Source organism: Podarcis bocagei (assembly GCF_964188305.1).
Source record: "Podarcis bocagei genome assembly, chromosome: 6".
In the NCBI taxonomy this organism is placed as follows: Eukaryota; Metazoa; Chordata; class Lepidosauria; order Squamata; family Lacertidae; genus Podarcis; species Podarcis bocagei.
In genome coordinates this window covers 71,876,945-71,886,042 of record NC_138130.1, presented here as the reverse complement: position 1 = coordinate 71,886,042, position 9,098 = coordinate 71,876,945, and positions in this window count along the sequence as shown.

The window sequence follows — 9,098 nt, the reverse complement described above, 5'->3', positions numbered from 1 at the left end:
TGCCTTGTTTAATATTTTAAATGTGAGTTGCAAAAATTACCATTTAGTGTTCAGCTTTCTCCCAAGATCCCCTAGAAATTAGAATCTCTGGAAACCTAAAGTGGGGGGGGGGAGTACAAAAAGGTGTTTGAACCACTCTGCCCAGTGCCCACTAACATGGTGGAAATAAGAGAGGAGCAACACTCTTGCACTCCTCCATCCTTTTCTGGGTTTAAAAATGTATTTACTGAGTTCCTTGCCATTGGGAACACTGCACCAGCTCCAAGGCTGTCATGTGCACATGTTGGGGACTAGGAAGTCTATCCCTAACTTTTTATTGATCCCCATACACACTCCAGGACCAAAGGATTGCAGGACCCAGGACTTCAAGCATCATCTGAGGGTACATGATGATGCAGTCACTATCCTGAAATTAAGCTGATCTGTGTCTAGTCACTGCTTTGATGGGACACAACATGGTGCTGTTCATAAACCCATTGTTAAGGAACTACTGATATTCTTGTATGTGTGGGGAGGTAAGAACACAACAGCTCAGAAAATAAAAAGGTTCTCATATGCACATAGCTTACATGCATACAGCAGAGATATCGTGACCAGGAAAACTTGCTCCGACTGTTAGATGGCTGGTTTGGGAGTTCAGAGTCATGAGGAAAGTGAAGTGAGGCTGTTGCGTCAGACTTCTCTTGCTCCTTCCAGAGAGTGTTTCATCTTGCTCCAAAAGATGCTGATTTTAGACCCAGGCTCTTAAAATCTTTTCCCCAGCTCTCAGGGGACGATTTGCTCAAGTCTTCCTCTTTCATATGCCCAATTATTTTGACCCCAGGTTGTCCACACATAATCAGAAAGATGTTAGTCCCGTAACACCGGTGATAATGTATGTGCCGATCCTTGAGTGTTATAGACTGAGATCACACTCACTGGGACCTGACAAGGTGCTGCTCCTTGTAGTTCCACAAAAATCAGGTGCATCTTCACCTAGCTTTTTTTTCCAACGCTGAAATTGTGATGAAGCTAACAGTCTCTTGCTTCTTTCATGATAGCGGAGTGTTCATTTCTAAGTTAAACATTCACCCCTCACTCTCCCCATTCACAGCCAATTCATATTAGACTAAGGGCATTAAAGTCCAGTATCCATTTGAAGATAATATTGTGGGAACGTAAAGATAGATCATGGAGGGGGGAAACGGAGAGTTTATCCTTTATAGGTCAGAGCAATTCCTGAAAAACAGCAGAATGAATAATCAAACATTAACATTAAAAGCTGGTTGAAATAGAAACTGTTTCAAGAGCATTCCACTCCTTATCCTAGAGGGGTTTAAGTCTTTGTGAGCAATTACAGATTTAGGGAGTTCAGGAGGAGAATTTGTAGAGGATGGAGCTCTGATCCTCAGGATCCAGGTACTGCTCTCACAGCTACATTTTGAATAATTTGTCATTTTTGAACTATTTGTTAAAGGAAACCTGGAATCGACAGTATTGCAGTAGCCCATCTGGAAGTAACTAGGGCATGTATCATTGATATCAGGTTCATTGTTTCTAGGAAAGGCTACAGCCTGTGGAGTTGTTAAAGCTGGTGAAAGGCACTTGAGGTCAATGCAGGAAGTGAGAGAAAGTTTGTAAGGAATGCAAAGTCCATAGGATGCATCCACAGTCTGGCAAGTCTATTCATACAGAAGAGTCCCTCTGTGAAACAGTCCATCTTCAAGTCACTCTTGATCCAACAGCAGCCAAGAGTCATGCAGGCCAGAGGAAAAACATGAGATAGCCAGATATCGCCATTGAGCCTTGAAGTGATGTAAAACGATGCTACTTGCTTACGCAAGCCAGCTTTTACCTACTGTAGCCCATTCTGCTAGATAAAAGCTGGCTTAAGCCACCAGAACTCCAAGAGAAGACCTTGGCAAGTTCTGCTCAGCCATATCCCCAACCTGTGAAACGGCAAATCAAAGAAGGGTTTCATGGACTTCAAAGAAGAGGCTGCATAGAAGCCATGAGACCAGGTTGGCTCAGAGAAGTGTGGAAGCCAATAATATTTTGCAACCTTTTGTTAATACATATAAGGGAATTTTCAAAGGGAAATGCACTCTTTTGCTTTCTTGGATTTGTCATTCATTATCATTTGCAACTTTTTTTCTATCAAGGCAGCTTTCCATTTGTATACATCTCTCTCTCTCTCTCTCTCTCTCTCTCTCTTTCACACACACACACACACACACACATACACACACAGAGAATTATGGGATGAGAAGTTAAGCACTCAAAGTAACAACTGAGCATCTTATTTCAATATTCTAAATTCCTTTAGATTAACTCAAACTTTGGGGGGGGGAGAATATCTACAGCAATTTCTGTTGTATATTAACTACAATGCTACTTAATAAGATGAATTTGCCCCAAAGACCACAAATAGATAACTAATCAAAAGCCACCGTTCAAGTAAAACATCTTGAGATCAAAATAACTTTTGCCTACAAGGAGGGCTTTAAAGTTCATATCCGGTCACATCCAACATGAAGAATAAGAGCCGATGGATGTCAGCACCAGCAACTGCATCAATATTTTGGGATTAACCTGACTTCTCTGCAGCTATCCTAGCACCAGGGATTATCAGCTTTCAAGATTGCTTTAAATGTCACACAAGTTCATAGTTGCTGAATATGACAGATGAAGCTTCTATCCTCCTTTTGATTTCACACTGGAAAGTTACTGCAAAATTCAAGAGAATGATGAAAATGGCATAAAGTCTCAGCTTCGCAATTATTCTCAGCTGAGAACATTGGAGAAAAGGTAGAGGAGAGTGGGAATTTTAGTCTCAGGGGTTTGAGAGCTTGAACCAGAAGCTTAAAGCCTTTGGCTAAGACCCAGTTTAGTGAACCACTGTGAGCTGTGTGTGCATAAAGAAGTTTTTCCAGATAGAGAAAGAAACAAGATATGCAACATCAGCCCATGATATTGAGGTAGACGCTGTGTCCTTCTTTACAGAGGACAGTCTCCTGTTTGAAGGTGTCCTCTATTTGAAAGGCTTTCTGGGCCAAGTCTCTATTTGAAGGGCAGTCCAGACCAATTCTATGACCAAAAACAATGTAAGAAGAGAGAATAAGAACCTTACGTTGACCATCAATGGACACACAGGTCATTTAGCCACAGTTCCCTTCAATATAAAGATTATTTTTAAATTTCCATCTAGGCATATAAATTAACATATGGGCAAGTAATACAAATCTGTGTCCTTTTTTGTTCTCTCTCTCGTGTTTATGTGTGGGGGGGGGGTTGTGTGTGTGTAGGGGGTGTATATGGCTACCCTATCTGCAAAAGACAAGCAGTATGAAGCTCTGGATTGGCTGGAGCCCTCTTCAGATAGCAACACTTGAACTGAAGTTCTTGGCTGGCCAGCAAGAATGTGAGGGTTCAAAGGAAGGCAAGTTGCTGTTTTGTTTCTGCTGTCTAAATCAAGAGTGGAGAGCCTTAGTTCCATATCACTTCCTGCCCCCATTCCTGAAACAGAGGTCTACTTGCATATCACTCTTTCCCTGCCTCTGAAACAGCAGCACTAGATAACGATAAGGAGATTCCTTTCTATTGTTTGTTATCGTCGTCATCATTTAGCCTTCACCGGCAGGTCACAACAATTTAAAATTCAGGATGACAAGTATTTAAAACAGATTACACTCACAGGAAAAGAGTGTGACCAGAAAACACACATCTCTGGTCCACATACACAAACCTAAACTTCTAATGGAGACAGTACTACCAAGAGGGGCCTCTCTGCTGATCCTCGAAGTCAGTTGGGAAAGAGGCAGTTTCTGAGATATTTGAGGTCTTCATCACACACAGGTCACTAGGGTACTAGGGTGATCTATAGTGATGGTGGTGGCACTCAGGAGTCATCATGTCAATACACATGTCTATGCATCTTATCATTCCACAGTGGGATTTGGCCTCAACAGGAGTGTCTGAAATGTCTGCCAGCTCCCTCCATCACAATAAACTTCAACTTTCCCCCTGTCAGTGTCTCTACTTTCTCGCTCCCATGCCATGGCCACTGGTGTTGCACAACCTGCCTTCTCTTTTGCTCCCTTGCCCCACCCTGACTTCATGCAAATCCAGGATTATGATGCAGCACTAAAAATCATCCTATGGGGGCTGCATGATGACAGCCTTACATGTTTATGTATATAGGAAGAAAAGCTGTTTTCGTTAATTGACGGTGAATTGATTCACATATTGAGAAAGGATCAAAATAAATCAAAAGCATGTTGAACAGGGAACAATTATAGCAACCTGTCATTTGCTCCTCCACATAGGTGTGTTGTACATTTGCCACTTACACAGTAGGAAGAATTTCATCATGCCATCCTTTGTTATCATAATGTTACAAGTGGGTGGCAAAGTGTCTCTACCATTTCTCCTTGAAGTGCATAAAAGGTGTCTGTCACTGCACTCTACTTTTAAGCGCTGCTTCTGATAATTCTGCTGCTTGGGATTTCATTTGTATTTCATTTACAGGCGGAGGTTTGCCTTGTTTTTCTAATACTTTATTATCCTGTTGTGAATTCTTGAATAAACAAAGAATGGTTCAGAACAAGTTTGCCTAACTGAGTATGTAATGTCTGACCCTAATGCTTTAGAGAAAGTGCAAAACAGCACAGGACATAAACAGAAGTACTCCAGACTTCATGGATAACTTAACAATGAGCTATAACAGGACAAGATAATGTAAAGCCTGTCTTGAGACACTAAAGCCCAGCTTTGTATACTATCTTTGGTAGACAGCATGAACTTTTGTTCACCTTCTTCTAACGAAGAGAATAGGCAGAATTGTTTTGACCACTTGCTACTGATAAAGAAGGATGAGTAGGGTGAATATTAAGGAGAACCATGCAGACAGATCTATAGGTTCCTAACTAGCTGTAATTAATCACACCTCTGGCCTAGAGATGGGAACCTGTGGTCTTCCAGACATAATTGGTTTACAGCTTTAAGCATACTTTGTTAGCAGACCTTGAAGCTTGGATGAATAAGACTGAAATAAGCCTCCGTCTTTATTCGTCAAAGACTTTATTCATCCATGAACTATTTACAGGATGACTGAAGATGAGAGTGAGAAAATTGAAGCATGGTGTGAGATAGAAACAGGGGCAATAAATACAGTGGTGCCCCGCAAGACGAATGCCTCGCAAGACGGAAAACTCGCTAGACGAAAGAGTTTTCCGTTTTGGAGGTGCTTTGCAAAACGAATTTCCTATGGGCTTGCTTCGCAAGACGACAATGTCTTACGAGTTCCTGCTGGTGTTTTTTTCCTCCCCCCTTTTTCTAAGCCGCTAAGCCGCTTATCAGCTGATCCGATCAGCAGATAAGCCGCTAAAAGCCGCTAAAAGCCGCTAATAGTGCTAATCCGCTAATCCGTCAATGGGCTTGCTTTGCAAGATGAAAAAACCGCTAGATGAAGAGAATCACAGAACGGATTCTTTTCGTCTTGCGAGGCACCACTGTATTCCAGGAAACAGACATATCCTTTGGAAAGACATACTGAACTAATAAGGTGTAGAGCCAGTGTGGTGTAGTGGTTAGAGTGCTGGACTAAGACCTAGGAGGCCATAATTCAAATCTCCATACAACCAGGAAACTCACGGAATGACCTTGGGCTGGTCACTCACTCTCATCCTCACATGGTTTTTATGAGGATAAATTGAGGAGAACTATATATGCCACTTCAAGCTACTTGGGAGAAAGGTAGTGTATAAATGCAATAAATAATAATAGTGTGAATGATTATGCTTAGAGTTGTACCATTTGTGTTTTGTCTGTTATTATTTATGAAATTATTGGGGGAAATAACTAAATAAAATAAACATCAAGCCTGAATAAGAGTTCTGGTGAACTCAAAAGCTTGCCTACTGCTTTGTGACATTTTAGTTGTGCCTCCTAAATATATTACCCTAACTAATAGAAATATTATTATTATTAGCCTTTATCTGAACTTCCGCCTTCCTATGCAAGGTGGGTTTACACTCTTTTATATGATTTCTTTTTATAGGATTTCTTTCAAGGGACATTCCATCATATAAGCTTGCACCAAAGTCTCAACGGTACATTCGACACACAGTTTTGCCACCTCTTCTGCTGTTTGCAGAAACTAGACTCTAGCCAATGGCATTTCACTTTGTTTTGCAACATATGACAAATTCACGTTTGATTCAAGTAGGCATGCAAAACCTTTGCTTGCCCCTTAGAAGCTGTGCCTTTTCATCCTTCCCATTTTCCACTTAAGTGAACGCTGCTGTTGCATTTGCTGATCAGTTGCTTTTGGCTGTTTATAAGGATTAAGCTGCAAGGGAAGGTTAGTGCATGTTGCAACTTGCCTCCTCAGAGTACAGTGGATGAAGTCACTCTGGAGAGCCTTTAAAGTCCTACAGTTCTGGCATGGTGGAGGGGAACTGACAGACAACAGTGGTCCTGCCCCATCACGTTAACTTTGGCGGCAGAGATGGAAATAATGCAGGTAAAGTCACAGCAACTCCAGCACCCCATGATCCCTCCCAATAAGGCTGATTCTCCAGGGACTGTTTAAATTGAGCAGTAAGCAGCTTTGTGCCATCAGAGTGGCACACAGTTGTGCTAACTACACCGACACAGTGCGGAGATCTGCCCCTGAGGGAAATTAAGAGAGCCCTTACGAGTGAGTTAACATGCAGTGACAAGAAATATCTCAAGGCAATAGTTTGTTTTCTAAGGGGGGGATTACAAACTGTCTGAAAATTGGGCATATAACAAGAAATTATCTTCCAGCTTTATCTACCATGACAATTGCAATAAGCCTGGGAAATGAATACCTATCTATATTTCATTCCCCTTTGGATCACTAACGTATATGATGAGCCGATCCCTGAAGGAGCATATTTATGTGAGATGATTCAGAACGTTCACCATCTTCCCCACACAATGTTTCCTTTCTGTCACCAGGGATGCACTTGGATAGAGAATGTAATTTGTGGCCTGAGATATCAGCAGCTTCCACAATGATTTTCCAGAATTTTCTAAGTACCTTTTTCAGTTGTTGCAATCAAAGAAATTGCTTCTAGCTTGACATACATGGAAGTCTGCCTCACACATTACATTCTCCATATAAACGTGTGCCCCTCATATGAAGAGGTCTCCGAATGTCACACCCACTCTCCCTCTGTATATGTGTGAGACTGCATGCATCCGTCTAAAGTTATATTCCTCCCTTCCCTTTTCCTTGGAAGATCACTGGCAGGCAGCTCATAAAGATTGGTTTCTGTAAATACTAGTGCAAGTTGGTCAGCATCCTATCCTACATAGCTGACACCAGAAGCCAACATCACTGGACACCTGCCAAGGCACACACCCCTGAAAAAAGGCCAACATCAGGAGCCTCTTGGCCCTGCTCCTCCTTGCTTACTACTGCCTGTCTACCTGCTTTCAGTGAGTCTGAATGAGCAGTGAGCAAAGAGAATAAGAAGCAGTCTTCACATACCTTGACCTCCCTCCTGACCTTAGTTTCTCCCTCCTGGTGGCTGTGCAGATTGGACCCAAAGGAAGAAGGCAAATGAATGGGCAGTGGCCCTGGCAACAGTAGGAAAGAGAAGTGGGCCCACTCAGGAAAAGGGCCCACTGAGAGCATCTTGCCAAAGCCCACTCATGCCCTGCAAAAAAAAAAAAAAGCAACTTGGAACCAGTGCCACTATCCCGCACTGAATCAGGAGTATGTGTGATGGCCTCACATTTGTTACCATTTTGGACCACTTGTGCAATGCACAGTTGCACCATCCTGATCTGACACAATATTGGGCCATTATCGGAATGCAACTTGGCCCTTGGCCCCAATCCCTAATGCACTTTGTCTGTGCATAATGGGACATGAAACCTGACTCTATCTGTGTTTCCTGAAAGGAAAAGAGCCCAGGAACAGTCAGAAGGAACAGTTGATTATATTTTCCCCCTTTAGAGGAATTTTTGTTTTTGTTATTATGCTTTCTGTAACAATTGCTTCTACTGCTCTGCCTAGAAGGGAGTTTTCTTATTTTTGAGAAATCAGATGGTTGTCATAGGGCTGCAAATTCCGTGTGCCTTGTTAGGAAGCTTTTTGAGGCCACCTGCACTGCCACAGGGCAACATTGTAGCAGAAATTTCAAACCTTCCTATCCCTCCAGGCTACTCAACAAGAGACTCAATAAGCAAAGAAATGCATATGAGTCAGCACACTGGTAGTTCTACATAAATATGGAACAGCGGTAATAGCAATAGGATCAGGAACATAAATGCCATCATTTATTAACCTCCAGATTTTGTGCGGCACTTAGAACATGAGTCTTATAAAACCAAATTATCTGCTGGAAACCTGAGCTTTGTTTTATATAGCATGCTTAAGAGTGGGATGTTTAGAGTCCATTCATGTTTAATTAGAGAAGTGATTCCTTCCAGTTCAATGAAAAATTTGGGGCATACATGTGGCACTTAAGGAAGCAATGAATCATTCAATTTGCTTATGTTGTGTTTTGTTTATGATGTTGAATCTTGTGGTGCTACTTGGCTGAGCCAGTGCTAAGCTAGAATAAGCATGTTCAACAGGCAGATGGCGAAGGTCTGTGCTGATGGAGTGATGCTGGCATCACTTTGCAGCCAACAAGATGGCAGTGAAAGCTAGCCAGGCCAGGCAGAGGGTATACGTCCGGTCAATCCACATACGCACACACCCCAGTTCAATACAAAAGGGCTTTGAATTGTTCTGTCCAACTTGAAATTGGCCTCAGGGGCCACTCACTGTCCCGTCACCCTTAAAGGCCCAGCAGGTAGTTACATGAGATAGAGCAACATTGTGGAATACACTCCTTCCCCACTTTGGATCACTTTTGAATGCAAATCCTATCTAATTTGTGCTTTCTGGGGAAAGAAAAGCATGCAAACTGAAACACAGCTGCCCAAAATCCATACTTCCCTGGAATCTGTGATGTAATTCAACAACAATAACAGCAACAAAATGCATACAAAAATGTAAATATAAAGAGAAATGTGCACTTCTTTGATGATGTTTTCATCTCAAACTGGTGTGGAAATGTGATGAACTGAACTTAAGA